Source organism: Nycticebus coucang, chromosome 1, assembly GCF_027406575.1.
Source record: "Nycticebus coucang isolate mNycCou1 chromosome 1, mNycCou1.pri, whole genome shotgun sequence".
Taxonomy (NCBI): Eukaryota; Metazoa; Chordata; class Mammalia; order Primates; family Lorisidae; genus Nycticebus; species Nycticebus coucang.
In genome coordinates, this window is record NC_069780.1 from 51767517 (window position 1) to 51787746 (window position 20230).

General features: G+C 34.5%; 1 non-coding gene across 1 annotated transcript; it reads right to left on the minus strand.

Moving 5' to 3' along the window:
* Nucleotides 1-13019: 13019 nt before the first annotated feature.
* LOC128592596 (U6 spliceosomal RNA) lies at nucleotides 13020-13125 on the minus strand. The gene has a single exon (XR_008381943.1). It is a non-coding gene; the product is annotated as a U6 spliceosomal RNA (small nuclear RNA).
* Between the last annotated feature and the right edge of the window lie 7105 nt (nucleotides 13126-20230).

The window sequence follows — 20230 nt, forward strand, 5'->3', positions numbered from 1 at the left end:
TCCTCTTGAGTTTGATAATATTATCTCCATTTTACAGACTAGAAAACCAATGCTTAGTTATAAATATATGACTTTACCAAAGACGGAGAGCCAATCTTGTGAGAGAAAACAGGGAAGCAAGTCAATCTTGTCTGTTACTTTATACCTTGCCACACAATCAATTTTTCCACGTGTTTGCTTCTAGCTTCAAGACAGTTTCTCTTACAGAAAGAAAAGATACTAACTGAATGTTCATGTAAAATTCAGCACCAAAATTGAACACTTGGTTAATGTGATTAAAATAAATTTTATGAAATGTTTTCAATTCTGTAAATTCTTACATCCTTTATCATCATTCGTTATCCAAGGCATTTGTTTAAAATGTAAAATTCACAAGCTCTTCCTGATGGCAACACTGCCAAAATCTGTCATTTCATTGAGCTAAATATTCTCTTTCACTCTGCAACTCAGATCTGAGAAACAGCTTGTCGCCTTAAGCTGTAGAAGCAAAACTTTTGGTTATAAGCTATGACTGACTTGTTCTGGGAAATGCCCAATTGGTTTGACAGTCACTTCAATTCTGCTGTATCAGGCAGAGATTAGTCCAATCAGATCACACTTCGCAGTCTGTCAGATGGTGACCCTCTCATTTCTAGTCTATTTTAATATTCCTGGCTTACTAAGAGACTTGATAAGACCTAAAAGATATTGCTCATCTTTAATTATTCTTCTCACAGAGTCTCACTTTATCGTCTTTTGATAGAATTCCATGCCATCACAGCTCACAGCAACCTCCAACTCCTGGGCTTAGGTGATTCTCTTGCCTCACCCTCCCGAGTAGCTGGGACCACAGGTGCCCACCACAACACCTGGCTATTTTTTGTTGCTGGATTTGAACCTGCATCAGTATATGGGGCTGACACCCTACACATTGAGCCACAGGCGCCACCCAAACTTTGAAACCTTTATCAATAGAATAATATCTTCATTATAATTACACATTATATATTAATATAGAATAAATATTACTATATAGTATACTATTATATTTAAACTATATTATTATTATCATAATAATATAGATTATTATATTTAAACTAATAATTTTGTTATTGTTGTAGTTCTCCATGTATTGTCAATCACATCTTCTGGAGCCAGCAACTGACTATAGGCTGGTTGTCTATTAACTCTCCCTTGTTTAACATTTTAAATTAATACTTATCTTAGTAATGTACCCAAGTCAACCTTGTTTTAGTTTGATTCCACAGTATTTGTTAGCATAATGTGAAACTTTTTTTTTTTTTTTTCGAGATGGGCTCCTGCTCACCTAGGCTAGAGGGTAGCTCACTACCGCCTTGAATTCCTGAGCTCAGCCCATCTTCCCACCTCGGCTTCTCAAAATGCTGGGATAACAGGCATGAGCCACCACTCCCGGCTTGGATCTTCCATTTTTATCATGTCCTTCATAAAATGTTTTCTATAGACTGTTTCAGTTTAATCAGACTAGTATGTGTGAATTCGCTGCCGCTGAAGTTGCCAAGGATGTGGAGATGCCCATGTGGTTCAGAATGAGAGCCCATAGCTGAGGGGAAGGAACCTCAGAGCAGAGAAGGTTTTCTTCCCATAGTGGTTCAGAAGCATCACCCTAGTATCATGGTGCATTAGTGTAATATACCTGCGCGTCTAAAAACAACAGTTGAGAAAACCTGGACATTTTTGTCATTTCAAGTTGATGTTTTATCTTTGTGTGCTTGTTTTTGACCTAAAATCAGCTCATTAACACAGACGTTACTGGAAATTTTTTGGCCTATTTTCTATAAAACCAATTTTAGAAATGCTTTTCAGTGCCAGGTTTTAATTTCGAGAAAAATATCTGAACTTTTATTTATTTATTTATTTTTTATTTATTTATTTTTATTAAACCATAGCTGTGTACATTAGTATGATCGTGGGGCACCATACACTTGGTTCATAGATCATTTGACACATTTTCATCACACTAGTTAACATAGCTTTTGTAGCATTTTCTTAGTTATTTTGCTAAGACCTTTACATTCCACATTTACTAGGATTCACATATTCCCTTGTAAGATGCACCGCAGGTGTAATCCCATTAATCCCCCTCCTTCCCCCTCCCTCCCCCCTCCCTCCCCTCCCTTTCCCCTTTCTCCCTATTCTTAGGTTATAACTGGGTTATAGCTTTCATGTGAAGGTCCTACATTAGTTTCATAATAAGGGTGAGTACATTGGGTACTTTTTCTTCCATTCTTGAGACACTTTACTAAGAAGAATATGTTCCAGCTCCATCCATGTAAACATGAACTTTTAAAGATTCATTTTGTGTCCATTGAAGACCCAGAAATTTTTTTTCATTTCATTTCCATTTCTTCTTTTATTAAGCAGAAGCAAATGGGTAATAATTCCTTAATTACCATAGCAACAGAGATTGTTTGAACCCCACATTTTGAAAAACAGAATTTTTAACAGGCTTTAACTCGAACACAATTGCTTACAGAAGAATAAGATCTTAGGATGACCTTCTAACTGGTTTACTTGGGGATCTGAGATACGTGCTTTTAAAGTCAAATATTTTAGTCAAGAAAACACACACACACACACAAATGTGTTCTTTGCTTGATATGCAGCCTCTGGAGCCCAGCAGGCATCAGGAAAGGGACTCCCAGGAACACTGCCGAAACAACTGAATTCTTAGGGGGCAAACAACCGAACCTAGCTAAGGAGTCTTAGGCAATATCCTAGACAGTTTATTAAAAAAGCAAAGAGGATAAAAGTTCCCCAAAGATCACATACTAGCTGTGCCTCAAACCTGTGATTTTAATTCTGTGGTGTTGAAACCCTGTCTAACGGCCTATAGCAAGATCTGTACTGTGTGATGCAAAATGATGCAAAATAAATACTCACCATGTTTTGAGAGCAAACTCATTAGTAAAGGAAATACTGAACTATACACACCCTAAGGATATTTGAGTGTTCACATAGGCACATAAATGTTGATGTGAAATGTCATTCATAGGTGATGGTAGCTGTGCATTTTTTCATTAACATAACTATTAGATTTCTATTAAGTTGACTAAGGGTTTTATGAGATTTATTGGTTTAGGGAAAAACACCTGGGTAAAATTAATTATAAAAATGGCCATAATTTTAATGTTTAATGACATTTTCCCTTTTCAAAAATATTTGTACTTTCTCATTTGAGAAATAAAATGCTCTAAAATACGTAATAGTATTATTGGTCCAATTTCAGAGGTTGGGAAAATAAGGGCATCACAGTTTGAATTTCCCAGGACCCAGGTATGGGGATTTGTATGCGTGCCATTTCTGGGTGGTACCTGTGGAAAGGAGGAGAGAGAAGCAAGGTCAGCAGAGAGAGAAGTGATGAAAACAGACCCCGTGGAGGCATCAGTAGACAAGTGGGGGAAAGAATTCTAGATGTGGTGTGACCCTTCAGAGGTCAGATCTGAAGGGTATTAGGTGGGCATCTCCCACCATATCAGTCATTGAATGAAATCTATTCCTTCAAAGGGATGTGAAGCTGGGGAAAGAAGCTGTCTTCTGTTGCAGCGATCCCCAAAGAGGGTGACAGAATTCCCAGCAACTAGAGAATAAGTCCTTTATTCTTGAAGGGCTGTCTCTATGACACAATACAGCCTCCACCACAGAGGACTTGGAGCGACACAGGTCCAAAGGCATCTGTACCAAGACAAACTAGATTTTACAGTTCTAAATTCGTTTCCTGTGTTTCCACACCCTTCAAACTCCATGTTAGCATTTTGCAAAATGTTCTAACGTTTTGTATGGATGTACATTGCTTCACTCTACATTCATAAATTCACCCAGAACTGAGCTTTAAAATAGCATTCAACTATAAGCAAAAGAGTCTGTTTGCATTACCAAAATAAAGCAGTAGTAGTAATATTTATATTAGCATGTTCATTTTCAGGGCTGATGGATATATTCAAATATGTAAAAACAGCATTGGATATGTATCTATCTATTTAATTCAGAACAAGAATATATGGAAACTGAATATAATGACATTTTTGGCTTGAGGCATTTCTAGATATCACCAGAAGGTCTGAGAATTATTAAAAGGAAAATGGCAACCTGAGAAAGAACCAACCTATTATTCATCCCAAGCTTCTTTTTCTCTGGCCACATGGTAGTGATTAAAACTGGTACTATGCACTTATTCTGGAACCTAGAGGAGCAGAATAACAAAAGAGCAAGTATCAAAAGGAATAGTGACTCGTTTCCTAAATGAGCGTGTATAGACACTTGTGATTTGGGATACAAGTTCTAAGTTTCTATAAGAAAATAAAGTTGGCAATTTTTAGTGGCTCATTAAAATACAGTCAGGGCTATTTGTATATTATTTCAACTTTTATATCTTCAGGTGGAATGGTATCTTTTGGTTATCCTCTTCTTGGATATCACCGACATAGACAGGCTGATTGTTTATAATGGTAAGTGAAAACGTGACTTCAGCAGGACCTTGGCATTGCCTTGGAGGGAGAAAGAAAAGGTCAGGAATTTTTTGTTGTCATTTGTTTGGCTTTTTTTTTTTTTTTTTAGAATTTAAAATTCGGTTTAAAGTGAGATTTTCAATGCAGGAGCTTGATTAGGATTTGGTAAGTTAAAATACAGTAATTGAAGATTTGTGAAAAAAACACAGTGAAGATTTTGAGGCAGGGAGTTCCAATAGTCGCATAAACCTCAGTGAGTATTGTCTACTGAGGAGCTGCTGGCATTTGGGGAAGTTCTTAAAATGAATAATTGTGTTCTTTGGATAAGAATCTCCTGGAATTATAGTAAAGTCATGTTAATGTGGACAGCTGTGTTTGAGGGAAGATGATTTCTTTCTCACAGTGGAAAGTATAACAGCTGGTTGTAAAATGTCAGCTCTTGAGTTTTTGCTTCTAGTTAGCCATAGGGCTTGGGATAAGTTTCTTAATTTCTCCATAACTCGAGTTTTGTTCACTGTGCTTATCCTATGTCAGAAGTTTGCCATGAGAATTAAACAACTTTACAAACACAATTTAAAGCGTGCCTGACATGTAGTAAGTAGGTTATTACTGTTTTCCTCACTCCCTTTACCAACCCACTTGTCTAACAGGTGCCATTCCAGACTTATTGGGCTGATTTAAGCAAGGATGGCTAAGGGGCTAGGGAAGAAGAAAAGATGGGTTGGTTTGAAGGTACATAAAAGCATTCATATAACTGACTATTCACGTTACACATACGTGTGTGTGTTTGTACATTTCAAGGAGGCTATTGTTCATGGCTCAGTTAACCAATGAAAAGCAAAACAACACATAAACCAATGGCCAAATAGGAGAAAACATGGAAAAATACCTAAGGTCTCATTCACACACATGTCCAAAATTATACCAGTCACATAATACTTTTACAGCCTACTAGCTCATGCTGAACTTTTCCTACAGTCACATGAAAAACACGGCAATGAAATGTCACTATGACAATCAGAATAACAAAGGGTCAAGTTACAGTACAACTAGCAGACAGAGTCTATAATATCCTGCTTGTTTATTCCTTTATTCTTCCAACAAATATTTATTGAGTACATACCAGGGGTCAGGCAGTGTTTATACACTGGGGATAAAATGGCAAGTGAAACCAGACAATGTCCCTGTTTTGATGGATTTTAGATCTGGTGGTGCAAGGGAAATAGCACATAATCACTTAAATAAGTAATTTTGTGCAGTGCAGGAAAGAATGATCCTGAAGGGCTTCCTGGAGAGAATGTCATTTGATCAGAGTCTAAAGATTGAGGAATTGTCTTCTAGGTCAACAAAGGATGAGCATCCCTGGAGGAGTGTTTCAAGTGTAGAACTTACTATGGCACCTGAAGTGCTCGGAGGAAACATAATAAATCAAAGGCTTGAGAAAATGCCAATGCGATGAGATTGCAGAGCGCTGGGGAAAGTGTTGCACGCTCTCAAGCTTTGCTTGAGGTCAGACTACATAAAATCTTGGAACCTAACAATTTATGTTAAGGATTTTGACCTTACTCTCAAAGAATTTTAAGCAGATTTAGGAAAAGAGGATGGAGAAGAAGAACCTCCATGATATTCAGTTGAGATTTAGGTTAACAGAGAAACTGTTATTTGGGGAGCTAAGTGGAATAAGTAATAAACTTCAAGTGTAGTGATTTCTTCTCCTGTGCCTTTTCCCTGTTTTTATGTCACTAGTTAATTTGTTGATGCTTTTGCTTTTTGCGTTTTTATGTTACTAATTTGTTGATGCTTTGCTTTTTGTGTTTTTGATTTGGACTGTGGCATTAAAGAACTGAGGATCAATGTCATCAGTGGTGACATTGATGTCCATTTATAGAAGAGGTATTCATTCTGACAGAGCGTGTATTTAACTTATTTTGAAAAGCATGAATAAAAATATAGGAAGGAAGTTTCAATTCCTTTCAATAAAAGGAAGTTTCAATCCCTTTTTAATGGATGCTTAACAAACTTAATTCATTTGTACTTATAATTTATTTTCAGTGCTTTTAAACAAGTCCATGAGAACAAGTATTGAAGTAAAACTCCAAGTGATTTGATTTTCCTTGAATTTGGAAGAACTCTACTAAAGAAAACAGCCATCATAGAATAGTGAGAGGAAGCAGTTCTTGCCAATTCTCTATAAGGCTGACCTGTCAAAGAGGCAATGAACTCATGTGGTCAATTTCTAAAACATAAATGGAGGGACTATAAGTATAATTCATAGCCTAGCAAACTAAATGTAAATCTTTGATTTATTATGAGACATTATTTGTAGATAAGCATGTCTGTTCAACAGTGGAGCTTCCACTCCCTGAAAATACTCTAGCTGAAGCTATATTTTCATCAAAATTTTTAAAAGGAATTCCAAGTCAAGGCTCTGATTTTATTCTTGAAATAATCCCCCACTTAATGTTGCTGCTTGCTGCTGCTAAGCAAGTGTTTCTTTTCCTCTCATCTTTTCCTAGAACTACTGTCTCTGAATTGTGTGTCTTCTCTTTCAACAGGAGGCCTGGGATGACATGATATGTTACCCCTTGGTAAGAAATGTCTCAGAGTAAGTATTTCAACCACCTTTCTTTTGGAAGAATTAAAGTGAATTACTGTGAACGTCAAACATGAAAAAATAAAACCTCATCAAATGACATTAAAGTATTTTACCAAACTGAAAATAAACTAGGTGATTTATTGTCACACTGCTGGTTAAGGTTGAGGGAAGTGAGAATGTTGTTAAAGTTGATTTTTTATGCAGTCCAGCTGTTCGCATTTTATTCCCCTTGCTTCTCCTTTCCCTCCTACTAAAATAGGGGCTAGAAGCAGACAGGACATTTAGCACCAAAGATTACATGCCACAGACTCAGGAGGTTTGATAGTTAACTTGGCAGTAGCTGAATTATTCACAGATTTAAATGAGGTCAAACGGTAAAGTTTATTAACTCTCAGTTCAGGTTCCAGCTCTTGGTACTGTCTAAGATAAGCATGAACGTATTGCATGACCATTGTAAGTCTCAGCTTTTTGATCAGTAAAAATGAGCATAACAACAGTACTCAATAAATGGAATTATTATAAGGATCAAAAAAGATAATTCATATATAAGCATAGCACTTGGTGTATTTGAAAACAATACACTTTTTGTGTTAATGTTATTTTAAAATAAAATAACGTTAGTATTACTCTAATTCTACTATCGTAATTTAGACATCAATTAAAAAAATTTTGTTTTGTTTTTACTTAAAGCATAAATTTTACTTGAGATTTTAGCCCAACTTAAGGAGAGAAGAGCGTTGGTCTGGAATTCTAGCAATTTCTTGGCATTCTTCTTCAATCAGTTAGAATATCTCAAAGAAATAAGATAAAACAAATTAGTATAGAAATCATGTCCTCAAGATTTATGTTTAAGTACTATGTGGCACTGAAATATACCTAATGGGTTTCAGGTATGATTTCTGTGAAAAAATACATTAGTTTATTCATTAAATACAATAATCCTTTGGGTCTACAAAGTTTCAGAGATCTTAATAATCCCTGAAAGGAATAAAAGTTGATACATATGAAAAGAATTGATAATCGATGAATCAATGCATGTAATTTATTAATGTTACATAATGCAATCATATGTATATATACACCTACCTACAACACTGTGATATACTAATGTGTAATTGTTGTTAACTCTAATTCTAGGTCCTCAGGGAGGAGCTGAAATTTTTACCCAATATCTTTTTTTTTTTTTTTTTTGAGACAAAATCTCTTTTTGTCACCTCATACCTGTAATCCTAGCACTTTGGGAGTCCAAGAATTGCTTGCACTCCCAAGTTCGAGACAAGCCTGAGCAATAGTGAGACCCTGTCCCTAAAAATATAGCTGACACCTGTGGCAGGCACCTGTAGTCCCAACTAATTGGGGGCTAAGGTAAGAGAATCACTTGAGCTCAGGAGATTGAGGTTGCTGTGAGCTGTGCTGCCAGGGCACTCTACCCTGGAGCAACAAAGTGAGACTCTGTCTCATGCACACAAACAAACAAACAAAAAACAACTGACCATGTGAACATTAAATGAAGAATGCTTCCAGACAGAAGGAATATCAAGTAATACTGGTGGATATAAAGCTCGCGTGCAATTAAAATAGTTGTAACTTTAAACTGTACATGAACTTTATGTCCACCGTGTGTATCTTAGCTGGGAACAAATTTGTAATTTAAGCAATGACACAAAATTCAGTTTGAATAGAAAACAGGAGGGATTGGGTAAAAGGTGAGACAAAAGAAATAATGGGTTCAGGTCTTGTGGGATGTTGTCAATCATGGTGTGGAGGATGAATTTCATTCTAAATTTACTTAAAACTATTAGAAAATTCTGAACAGAAAAATTTTATCATTCTTTTCTGTTCTGGCCTCTCTGGTGAAACATGAAAAGTATAGAAGCAAAAAGATCAGTTACTACCTTTTGCAAAAATCTAAGAAATAACAATGGCCCAAATTTCTGTAGCTTAGGGGAAAGTAGGAGACGTCTCTGAATTTCTGAGGTACTTGCAAGGCAGAGTTATTAGGATTTGTTGAGAAATGTGGGTGGTAAGAAAAAGAGATCTTATAAATAAATATTTTTGTTGAGGGAGGAGCACACATAGGCAAGTAATCACCACAACATTACACGCATATGAAATTTCAGGGCTTAAGATTGCCTTTCAAAATCCTTTTAGTTTACAAATAAAAATTTGATTACCCCATGAACATGTTTCTAAAGGATACTCTGTATGAGGTGAAGACCTCCAAAAAATGTCCCCTGGGACTTGAAACAAAATGTTGATAATAAAAATCATAATCAAGGGCAGCGCCTGTGGCTCAAGGAGTAGGGTGCCAGCCCCATACACCCTAGGTGGTGGGTTCAAACCCGACCCCGTCCAAAAACTGAAAAAAAAAAAAAAAAATAAATAATCAAGTCAGTGAGAAATGTGTTTAAAATGTTTCTCTTGTAACATATTAGTGGTGTTTAATAATGTTATTTGCAAGGTGATTATTATAAACTGAGTATTATAAGTGATATTAACTATGCATAATTAACCTTATAATTAATTATTCAGAAAAGCCTCTTTAGAAAAAGGTAAAACAAAATGTATCACACTATAATGTCTCATATTGCCACAAATTAAAAACATATCCCTGTATGTCTTACAAGAATTTCAAAGGCTATCCCTGAAATGAAATACATGTAAACTACAATTTCAACATATAATGTGGCAATTAAAGATAATCATAGCAGTAATACTATATACAACTTTTCAGGAAGCATAAAGATCTGTTTAGGTATAGAGGTGGATACTGTAATATTGATCTCCTTTTAAGATAAATATTAACAAGTAAGAGGATGTTTGCTCTGTTTTCATAAGCTAATATATTAAAATGAGCTATTAGATGTAATTGGTTTTCTAGAATTAGTTGCCTGAATAATACATATTAAAATAACTGTCATTTAATTTTGGATTCTCTAGGGATAGTCAAAATAAAGATAGTCCCTTAATAGTTTCAATGATGCTAGCACCACAACCTATACATTAATATCTATTAGATGGGATTCAGTATCTGTCTCATCCTGAACGGACAGTAAGATCCCATAAAACACTGCTAGTATAATTTTACAAACATAAAAACCAAGAACAAAACAGAAAAATCTGGCTTCTTTGTATTGTTTAATCAAGTTTTATTCATCTTACCATGTAAGGAGTGAAATTAATTTTATCTCAACTTTTTTTTTTAGATATAACTCTAGTGACATAACAGGGACAGAAATGGCTCAGAATCATTTGTCACCTATAAATGTATATATAAGTAACTTCCAAAACCTAGACTTATAGCAAGGATGAGAACCCAAAAAGTGAAATTTACATGAACCCATTGAGAAATAAGTAGGGGGTAGAGCACAGGTGGTGGTATTTATTTAAATCTGGGGGGAAATCTACAACTGAAAGGTAATAATTCAAAAGATAAGTAAGTCATTATTCTGAGAAACAGGAAGATAATAGCATACATGCACATAGCTCTTTGGGCTTTGCTAGTACCTATTCAGGGAGATGATGAGAAATATCTTTGGAATTTGTCAATAATTATTAGTCATTGCTGTATTAATAGTTGAATATTGACTATTCTGTCATTAATGAGATCTATAGATTGTTTTTGTTTCACCATTAAGAATCATTTAAAAGGCATATCTTAAAAACATTTGTGTTCTCAAAGTAAATTAATCCATGCAATGTAACAATCTTGAAGGACATATGTATATATATGTGTATATATTTATATACATCATGATGCCAGACAAAGCCGTATCATTTATATACATGTGTATTAAAAATTGTTTTGTTTTTGTCATAAAAAAAATGATGAATAGAAAAGTAGTGACAAGATAATTTCTTAAGTTGAATATTTAATTTTGAACGAATGTAAATTGTCATACAGGTGTAACGAATAATACAGAGAGGTCACATGTACATTCCAGTCCCGTCTTGCAAAACCACAGTATAATATCACAAGTGTACCGACATTGAAACAACACACAGAACAGTTCTGTCACCAAAAGGATCACTTTTATAGCCACTTCTGCTTCCTTCCATGCTCCTCAATTTCCTAACTATTGGCAATAGCTCATGTATTCTCTACTTTTAATTTTGTCATATCAAGAATGTTATTAAAATACAATTATGCAGTATAAAACCTTTTGGGATTAGTGTTTTTAGTTAGGATGATGCCCTAGAAACTCATCCAACTATTACATGTATCAATAAGCTCATTCCTTTTTATTGCTGGGTTTTCCAACATACAGAGGATGTGCCACGGTTTGTTAACCATTCATATGCTGAAGGACATCAGGCTGTGTCTAACTTGAGGCTACTATGAATCAAGCTGCCTAAATATCCATGTATAATTTTTTTATGAAAATAAGTTTTCATTTTCCTGGGGAAAAAACCCAAGTGTATATGCAATTTGAATGGTAGGTGAGTTTTTAGTTTTAAAAGAAACTGTTGAATTGTTTTTCCAGAAAGGCTGAACGATTTTCATTTTACCTTTCCACCATCTTTGTATGAGTGATCCCATTTTTCTGCATCATTGCCAACATTTGGTATTACCATTATTTCTTATTTCGTCATTCTGATAAGTGTGTAAGTACATTGTACTTTCAATTTGCATCTTTATGTTTTCATCTGTTTATTTGCTATCTGTAATTGTTAGGGTTCTTCAGAGGAAACAAACTGATAGAATATAGTATATTATATGTATAAGAGAAGATTAATTTTGCCATTGATTCACATGATTTTGGAGACTGAGGAGTCCCATGATATGCCATTTGCAAGCTGGAGAAGCAGAAAGGTCAATGGCAGAATTCTGTCTGAGTCTTAAGGCCCAAGAAAGTTTATGTGGATTAGGCTGGTGTAAGACTCAGAGTCAGAAAGCCCACAAATCAGAAAGGTTGATGTCTCAAAGCAGAAGAAATAAATGTTGCAAATCAAGAAGAGAGTGAGAATTCAGCCTTCTTCTGCCTTTCTGTTGTATTCTGGCCCTCAGTGGATTGGAGGATGGCTGTTCACATTGGTTAGGGTAGATCTACTTTACTCAGGCAACAGAGTCAAATGCTGATCTTTCTGGAAATATCCTTACCAGACATACCCCAAAAGAAATGTTTTACCAGTTATTGAGGCAAGTTTTAGCTCAGTCAAGTTAATACAGAAAATTGACCTCCACACTATCTATATATTCTCTTTAGTAAAATACCGGTCGATGGTGTTTTTCTAATCTTTCTTTCATTGACTTATTTATTTATTTTCTTTCTTTTTGTTCAACTGTTGAGTGGTCACACTTCTTTATATATTCCAGATACTAGTCCTTTTTCAGATATGGAGTTTGCAAACAGTTCCCCCCAGTTTGAAGCTTGTGTTTTCCTCTTCTTCATATTAGCTTACACAGAGAAAACATTTTTTTTTTAACTTCAAAATTTTTTTTACTTATTTATTTTTTGAGACAGAGTCTCGGTCACCTTGGGGAGAAGGCCCTGGTGTCATCGAAGCTCATAGCAACCTCAAACTGTCGGACTCAAGCCATCTTCTTGCCTCAGCCTCCAGAGTAGCTGGGACCATACGCACTTGCCACCACACCCAGCTTATATATTTCTTTTTCTTATTTTTAGTATGACAGGGTCTCTCTCTTGCTCAGACCGATCTCAAACTCAAACTCCTGAGCTCAAGTAATCCACCAACCTCGGCCTTCCAGAGTCTAGGATTACAGATATGAGCCACTGGGCCCGGCCACAGGAAAAATTTTTCACTTTGATAAAATAAAATTTATCAATTTTTTTGGATAGATTCTTATTTTTAGAGTCAACTGTGGAAATACTTTGCCTAGCTATAAGTTCTGAAAAATTTCTTCTCTATATTGTTTTAATTCCAATATACTTAAGGGGTACAAGTGCAGATTTCTTACATGAATATATTGTTTATTTTTATTTCTTTTTTGGTTTAGTAATCTGGAAGGCTTCATGACTTTGTGTGTTACTTTGTACAGGGGCCATGCTAATCTTCTCTGTATCATTCCAATTTTAGTATATGTGCTGCTGGAGTGAGAACTATATGAATATATTGTATGGCCGTGAGGTCTGTTAATTCAGTGTACATTGTTCCCAATAGGAATATTTTTCTCACCCCTTCACCCTCCCACATTTGGAGTCTTCACTGTCCACTGTTCCACTTTGTATGATCATGCATACCCATAGCTTGCATTCGTGAGTGAGAACATGTGGTATTTTATATCCTGTTCTTGAGTTTCTTCACTAAGGATAATAGCTTCAAGTCCCATACTCAAGTCGGTGCAAAAGGTGTTATTTCACTCTTTTTTATGACTGAGTGATAGTCTATGGAATATGTATGCCATATTTTCTTTATTACTCATCATTTGGTTAGACATGAAGGCTGATTCCATATTTTTTGAGATTGTGAATTATAGTACAATAATGTCCAAGTTTCAGTATCTTTTTAATATAATGCCTTTTTTCATTTAGGTAGATACTCAAAAGTGAGATTGCCAGATCAGATGGTAAATGTACTTTTAGTTCTTAGAGAAATTTCCGCACTGTTTTCTACAGAGGTTTTATTAATTTACATTCTCACAAACAGTGTCCCTTCTCACACATCTGCACCAACATCTATTAATTTTTGACATTTTTATGATGGCCATGTAATGTGGCATCTCATTCTGGCTTGATTTGCATTTCACTGATGATTATGATGTTCAGCATTTTTATGTATGTTTGTTGGCTATTTTTATATCTTCTTTCAAAAAATGTCTATTCATAGCATTTGCTCAGTTTTTAAGGAGGTTATTTGTATCCTAAAACATTACTGAATATATTTATCATATCTAAGAGTCTTTTCATAGAGTCTTTAGGGTTTTCTATGGAGAGGATTGTAATATTTTATGGGATGATTGAATCAACCATCACAGGTCCTATCTCTTGAACCAGAACTACTTCTATTGATTTTATGATTTTCTTTTAGTTTTAAATTTTATGGTAAAGTTCATGATCCATTTTTTTGAATCCAGTTATTTTCTAGCTTGCCTTTAGATATTAAATTACTTCAGTATCACTTGTTGAAAAGGCTACCGTTCATTAATCAATTACTTTTGCATTTTGGTCAAAAATAAGTGGAGAATACCCGTGTAAACCTATATATGGGTTTTCTTTTCTATTTATTGATCTACTTCTATCCCTTTGCCAATACGTACTGCGTTGATTATTGTACTTGTATGTTAGGGCTGAAGATAAAGTAGAATGCTTCTTCCCACTTTATTCTTTTTAAAAATTCCTTTTAGCTAATCTAGGAGTTGTGAATTTCCATATAAATTTTAGAATGAGTTTATCTATGTCTATTAGAAGCCTTTCTGGGAATTTGACAGAAATTTCATTCAATCTTTAGAGTAACAAGGGCATAATTTATTTTTTATAAAAACATAATTTTGTGTGTGTATTAATCTTTTATCCTGCAAATTTGCTGAATTGGCTTCTTAGTTCTGGAGTTTTGTTTGTTTTTTATATTCATTGTGATTTTCCACATTGATAGCCATACTATTTTCTTTCTTTTTATTTATTATTTATTTATTTATTTATTGTTGGGGATTCATTGAGGGTACAATAGCCAGGTTACACTGATTGCAATTGTTAGGCAAAGTCCCTCTTGCAATCATGTCTTGCCCCCATAAAGTGTGACACACACCAGGGCCCCACCCCCCTCCCTCTGTCCCTCTTTCTGCTTTTCCTCCCCCCCAACCTTAATTGTCATTAATTGTCCTCATATCAAAATTGAGTACATAGGATTCATGCTTCTCCATTCTTGTGATACTTTACTAAGAATAATGTCTTCCACCTCCATCCAGGTTAATACGAAGGATGTAAAGTCTCCATTTTTTTTAATAGCTGAGTAGTATTCCATGGTATACATATACCACAGCTTGTTAATCCATTCCTGGGTTGGTGGGCATTTAGGCTGTTTCCACATTTTGGCAATTGTAAATTGAGCTGCAATAAACAGTCTAGTACAAGTGTCCTTATGATAAAAGGATTTTTTTCCTTCTGGGTAGATGCCCAGTAATGGGATTGCAGGATCAAATGGGAGGTCTAGCTTGAGTGCTTTGAGGTTTCTCCATACTTCCTTCCAGAAAGGTTGTACTAGTTTGCAGTCCCACCAGCAGTGTAAAAGTGTTCCCTTCTCTCCACATCCACGCCAGCATCTGCAGTTTTGAGATTTTGTGATGTGGGCCATTCTCACTGGGGTTAGATGATATCTCAGGGTTGTTTTGATTTGCATTTCTCTAATATATAGAGATAATGAACATTTTTTCATGTTTGTTAGCCATTCGTCTGTCATCTTTAGAGAAGGTTCTATTCATGTCTCTTGCCCATTGATATATGGGATTGTTGGCTTTTTTCATGTGGATTAATTTGAGTTCTCTATAGATCCTGGTTATCAAGCTTTTGTCTGATTGAAAATATGCAAATATCCTTTCCCATTGTGTAGGTTGTCTATTTGCTTTGGTTGTTGTCTCCTTAGCTGTACAGAAGCTTTTCAGTTTAATGAAGTCCCATTTGTTTATTTTTGTTGTTGTTGCAATTGCCATGGCAGTCTTCTTCATGAAGTCTTTCCCCAGGCCAATATCTTCCAGTGTTTTTCCTATGCTTTCTTGGAGGATTTTTATTGTTTCATGCCTTAGATTTAAGTCCTTTATACATTTTGAATCAATTTTTGTGAGTGGGGAAAGGTGTGGGTCCAGTTTCAGTCTTTTACATGTAGACATCCAGTTCTCCCAACACCATTTATTGAATGGGGAGTCTTTCCCCCAAGGTATGTTCTTGTTTAGTTTATCGAAGATTAGGTGGTTGTAAGATGTTAGTTTCATTTCTTAGTTTTCAATTGGATTCCAAGTGTCTATGTCTCTGTTTTTGTGCCAGTACCATGCTTGTCCTGACCACTATGGCTTTGTAGTACAGACTAAAATCTGGTATGCTGATTAGCCATGCCATTTTCAAACAGATAGTTTTTTTCTTCTGATTTGTGTGCTTTTTATTTATTTTTCTTGTCTTATTACACTTGATAGAAATTCCAGTCCTACATTAAAAAGAGTAATGAGTGTGAATACTCTTATCTTCTTTTCAATAATAGCCTTATATCATTGAGAATCTTTGAATTTTTGCTAAATAATATTTGTGAAGTTGAAGTAGTACTACTCTATTATTAAGTAACTGAGACTTCAAAAAAATGCCTTTTCTGCATTAATTACAATAATAATGTGATTTTTCTCTTTCATTTTACTGACATGGTAGATTCCATTGATAGTTTTTAAATGTTCAACTAGCCTTGCCTATCTAAAATAAATCCAGTTTGTTCATGGTTTATAATTTTTATACATTTTTAAAATCTGGTGTGTTAATATTCTGTAGAGACTTTTGTGTCTAAATTCATAGACTATATTAGTCTGTGTTTTTCTGTTTTGTTTTTTCTTTTTGTGTGTGCTGAGAAAAGAGAAGAACTTTTATCTGAGTAAAGTGATCCCTTTTAAATTATTAGGCCCAGAGAGACATCAAAATGAGACAGCAATTATAAACCCCTTCCTTCTTTTTGAGCCATGTATTCATCTCTTAAAACTGCTTGCTACTGACACAAGTGCCTATAAATCAATTTAATAATACCACACTAGACATTATAATCCACACCCAGAGCTCAATGATGTATAGCCAATCACTATTCAATGCTAGTTCTGTAAAATTGAGAATTCCAGACAAATACCTTGGATCAGTCTATTCCATGTTCCCTTTCTTTGCTTTCAAATACATGCTTATAACAAAGACCAAACAGAGCTCACGTCCAAGGCTACTTGGGTCTGAGTCTTCCAGGCAGCTGTCTTCACTTGGGCTCAAGTAAACTCTTTAAATTATGTTTTGAAATAAATAAATATAAATATTTATATAAATATAAAATAATATAAATATAATAATATTTATATAAATATAATATAATATAAATATAATAATATTTATATAAATATAATAATATTTATATAAATATAATAATATTTATATAAATATAATATATTTATTTATAATATAAATTAATAAATTATATTTAGTGCATCAGCCTCTTCCTTTTAGATCAACATTTCTGTCTTTGTCTATTTAATATCCTCATAATGAGCCTTCCTCTTTAATTTTCTGAAACAGATTGTATAAATTTATGTTCAAGTAAAGTAAGTTGTATTTAATAGACAGTGAATAGTGGGGACAGTAACTTCAAATAATTCAGAGTTATGGGCACTGCCTTTTTGTAAGTCTATAAGAAAATATTTCTCCTCAAATATAGGACTGCCTCTACTTATCTATAACATTTTCATTATTACATTATTGTTATGAACTAGATTCTTCATTACTTTCTGGTAGAGGCTCTTCAAAGTTGCTTATGCATAATAATGCTTTATTGATCTCATTAAGTTACTTCTAACTTCTTTTTTGATGGAGGCAGATTTGGGTGGAAATTCAGAAATACCTTCTTTTCCTTCCCTCCCTGCCCTCTCTCAACTATTCCAATGAAACTTTTATAAAGTACTCTTTCTTTCCTTCACACTGGTCCTGCTTCTAACCTCACAACCAAGGTGCTCAAAGTCACTATGCTCCAGATGCTATCTTAATAGTGTTAACATCTTCCAGATTTAGAATAGAAAAGACCTAATCAGCTGTAATGTATGCTTGAATATGAAACATAGTCCTTTTCTCTGCTTACTACATTTCTAACTTCTAGTGAAATGGTAGGAGGCACATGGATAGAAGAGAAAGTATGAAGCCATTTGAAGTGGGTCAAGGAGTAAATAACAGTAAAGCAAAATAAGTGAAAGAAAGAAATTAGAAGTCAATGGCAGAAATTAGAGTGAAGACTGAAATTTGGGATAATAGAGCCATTTTCTGAGTGCCTGAGACGTAGCAGATGATCAATAAATATTTTTTTACATAGAGTAGTGAGAATTAGAGTTAGAAAATTATAGTATTAAGGGAAAAAGAAGCATATGGCGGCTTCGAAGCATAACCCCTTCACTATAACAAGTTTAGGAACTGATAGAATATGAGAAGTGAAGGCTAATCCTTTCCAGAGATCATGATGAGGTAATGAGTCTTGGGATTATAATGGTGCTAGACTGAAAGATTGTGAAATAGGATGAAAAGATAATACATATACTTGCTAGTCAAAATGTATCCTATAGATAATTATCAATAACAGACCTGTGACCTCTTTAGAAACATAAAAACTCAACTCCCCCTTACTACCTCCAAACCTAAGTAATCATCTAAATAAGATTTTCAGGTGATTCATATACACATTAAGGGTTAGGAAGCCTTGATAAAAAACTTATATAGGAAAAGATAATGTGGATGTTATCAAATTAAAAAGAAATTCTTTGCCAATGGCAAAATGTGTGTTACAAATTATTCAGTGATGTATTTGGTAACTCTAATGCCCATGTATTGATATAATTTTTGAAAACTTAAAAATAAACATTTATATAATGAATGAATGAATGAACATAAAGAAGATTGATTACAGAGAAAATAAAGGAGCAGGGACTTCCCTGTTTACCTGCCAAGTTTGCATACTCCTGACCCAGGTGTCTATAGTACTTGTCTGGCCAGACTCTCTGGTCCCTTTCTCCTTTAACATAAATTATAAAGTCCCTCTCCTTTCCCAAAACAAAACCTATCTGGCCTCTTGAACCCTAATGCTTTGGCAAGAGAAAACTCCATTTTAGCCTTGTTTATTAGGATTTAGAAGGGGAGGGATTGCTAGGCTCTGCTTTTCTGTTGTTCCCTTGATCATCCCTAATTGGAAGTGAAACTTTGCATTATATTGAGAGTGACTTTGGATGGAAATGGGAGAGCTATTCTAGACAGCAGGGATCTGGAGGCCAAGCTGCTTTGGGTAATTTCTTCCTCATGATTATGCAGCACTAGTCTATGTTATGGCTTTCCATCACCTTGCAAGATGGTTATGTATTAAAGGGAGGAGATAGGGAGACATCTCTTGATAAACCACACTCATATTGTCACAGATTATTTCAAATTTCACAGCTTATATGGAAGAGCTCTATAATTTTTGACATAAGGGAAAATGGAGCAATACCCTCCAGGCAGATGTTATAGTGAATGTCAGAATATGTCAAGAGCCCTTGAGGGTTGTGAAATTTGAAATGGTAAAGAGGTGCTTATGTGTTAAATAATATGCCTCTTTAAGAAAGCAGAATTTTCTGCTCTGTATAATTCTTTGACTTCTTTATGGTACACCAACACTGAAAGTTCATGGTAATGGTAAAGAGATCTATGATCCTGGTGGTAGCATATGTGCTCAATGACATTTGTCCCACAGGTGTTATGGCAGGTGATATGGGTCATTATATGAGTTCACATTATGAAAAACCATATTGAGGTAGCAAAATTTATGTCAATAATTTTCAAATATTTTAATAGTTCTGCCTTGAATATACCAATATGCACATTAAATTTTATTATTTATATCACGATAGACTCTGGACACAGTGAACACAGTAGGACAAAGATGACCCACTTAAACCCCTTCACAGAGGACTCAACTGCTCTACTACAAAACTTCTAGTGGTTGGACACATTAAAATGCAAGTTATGAAAAGAAGAAAAAGAAATATATTTATAGTTTTTCAGATCAATGCAATGTCGTTTTTAGAGATATTGATGTAACAATGCACTTAATTCTTACTGTAATTCACAAAACACAAAATCATTCTTTTTAATTTCTTTTCCATGATCTCAATTTGAGGACTGCAGTAAAAAAGAAATATGAAAAACAAGTTCAGTGCTCAGAAACAAGTTTTTTACTAAGTTTTATGCACCAAGGTGAAAAATTTAATTCAGAAAAGCGCCAATCATTGTTCTAAGCATATAAATAAAACAGAATTTTACAACAATTTTAAAATCAAAGTCAGCTAATGTTTACTAAAATTTATATTAATATATGTAATATCTAATTTAGGAAAATAAATCCTTGGTGAAAATTATTTTGAAAGTCTTCACTTACTATAACTTCTATAATAAAGCTATATAATGACATTCAATGTTGAAATTATGCATGGAAAATGAACTTGAAAGGTGAATAGATCAATATGATT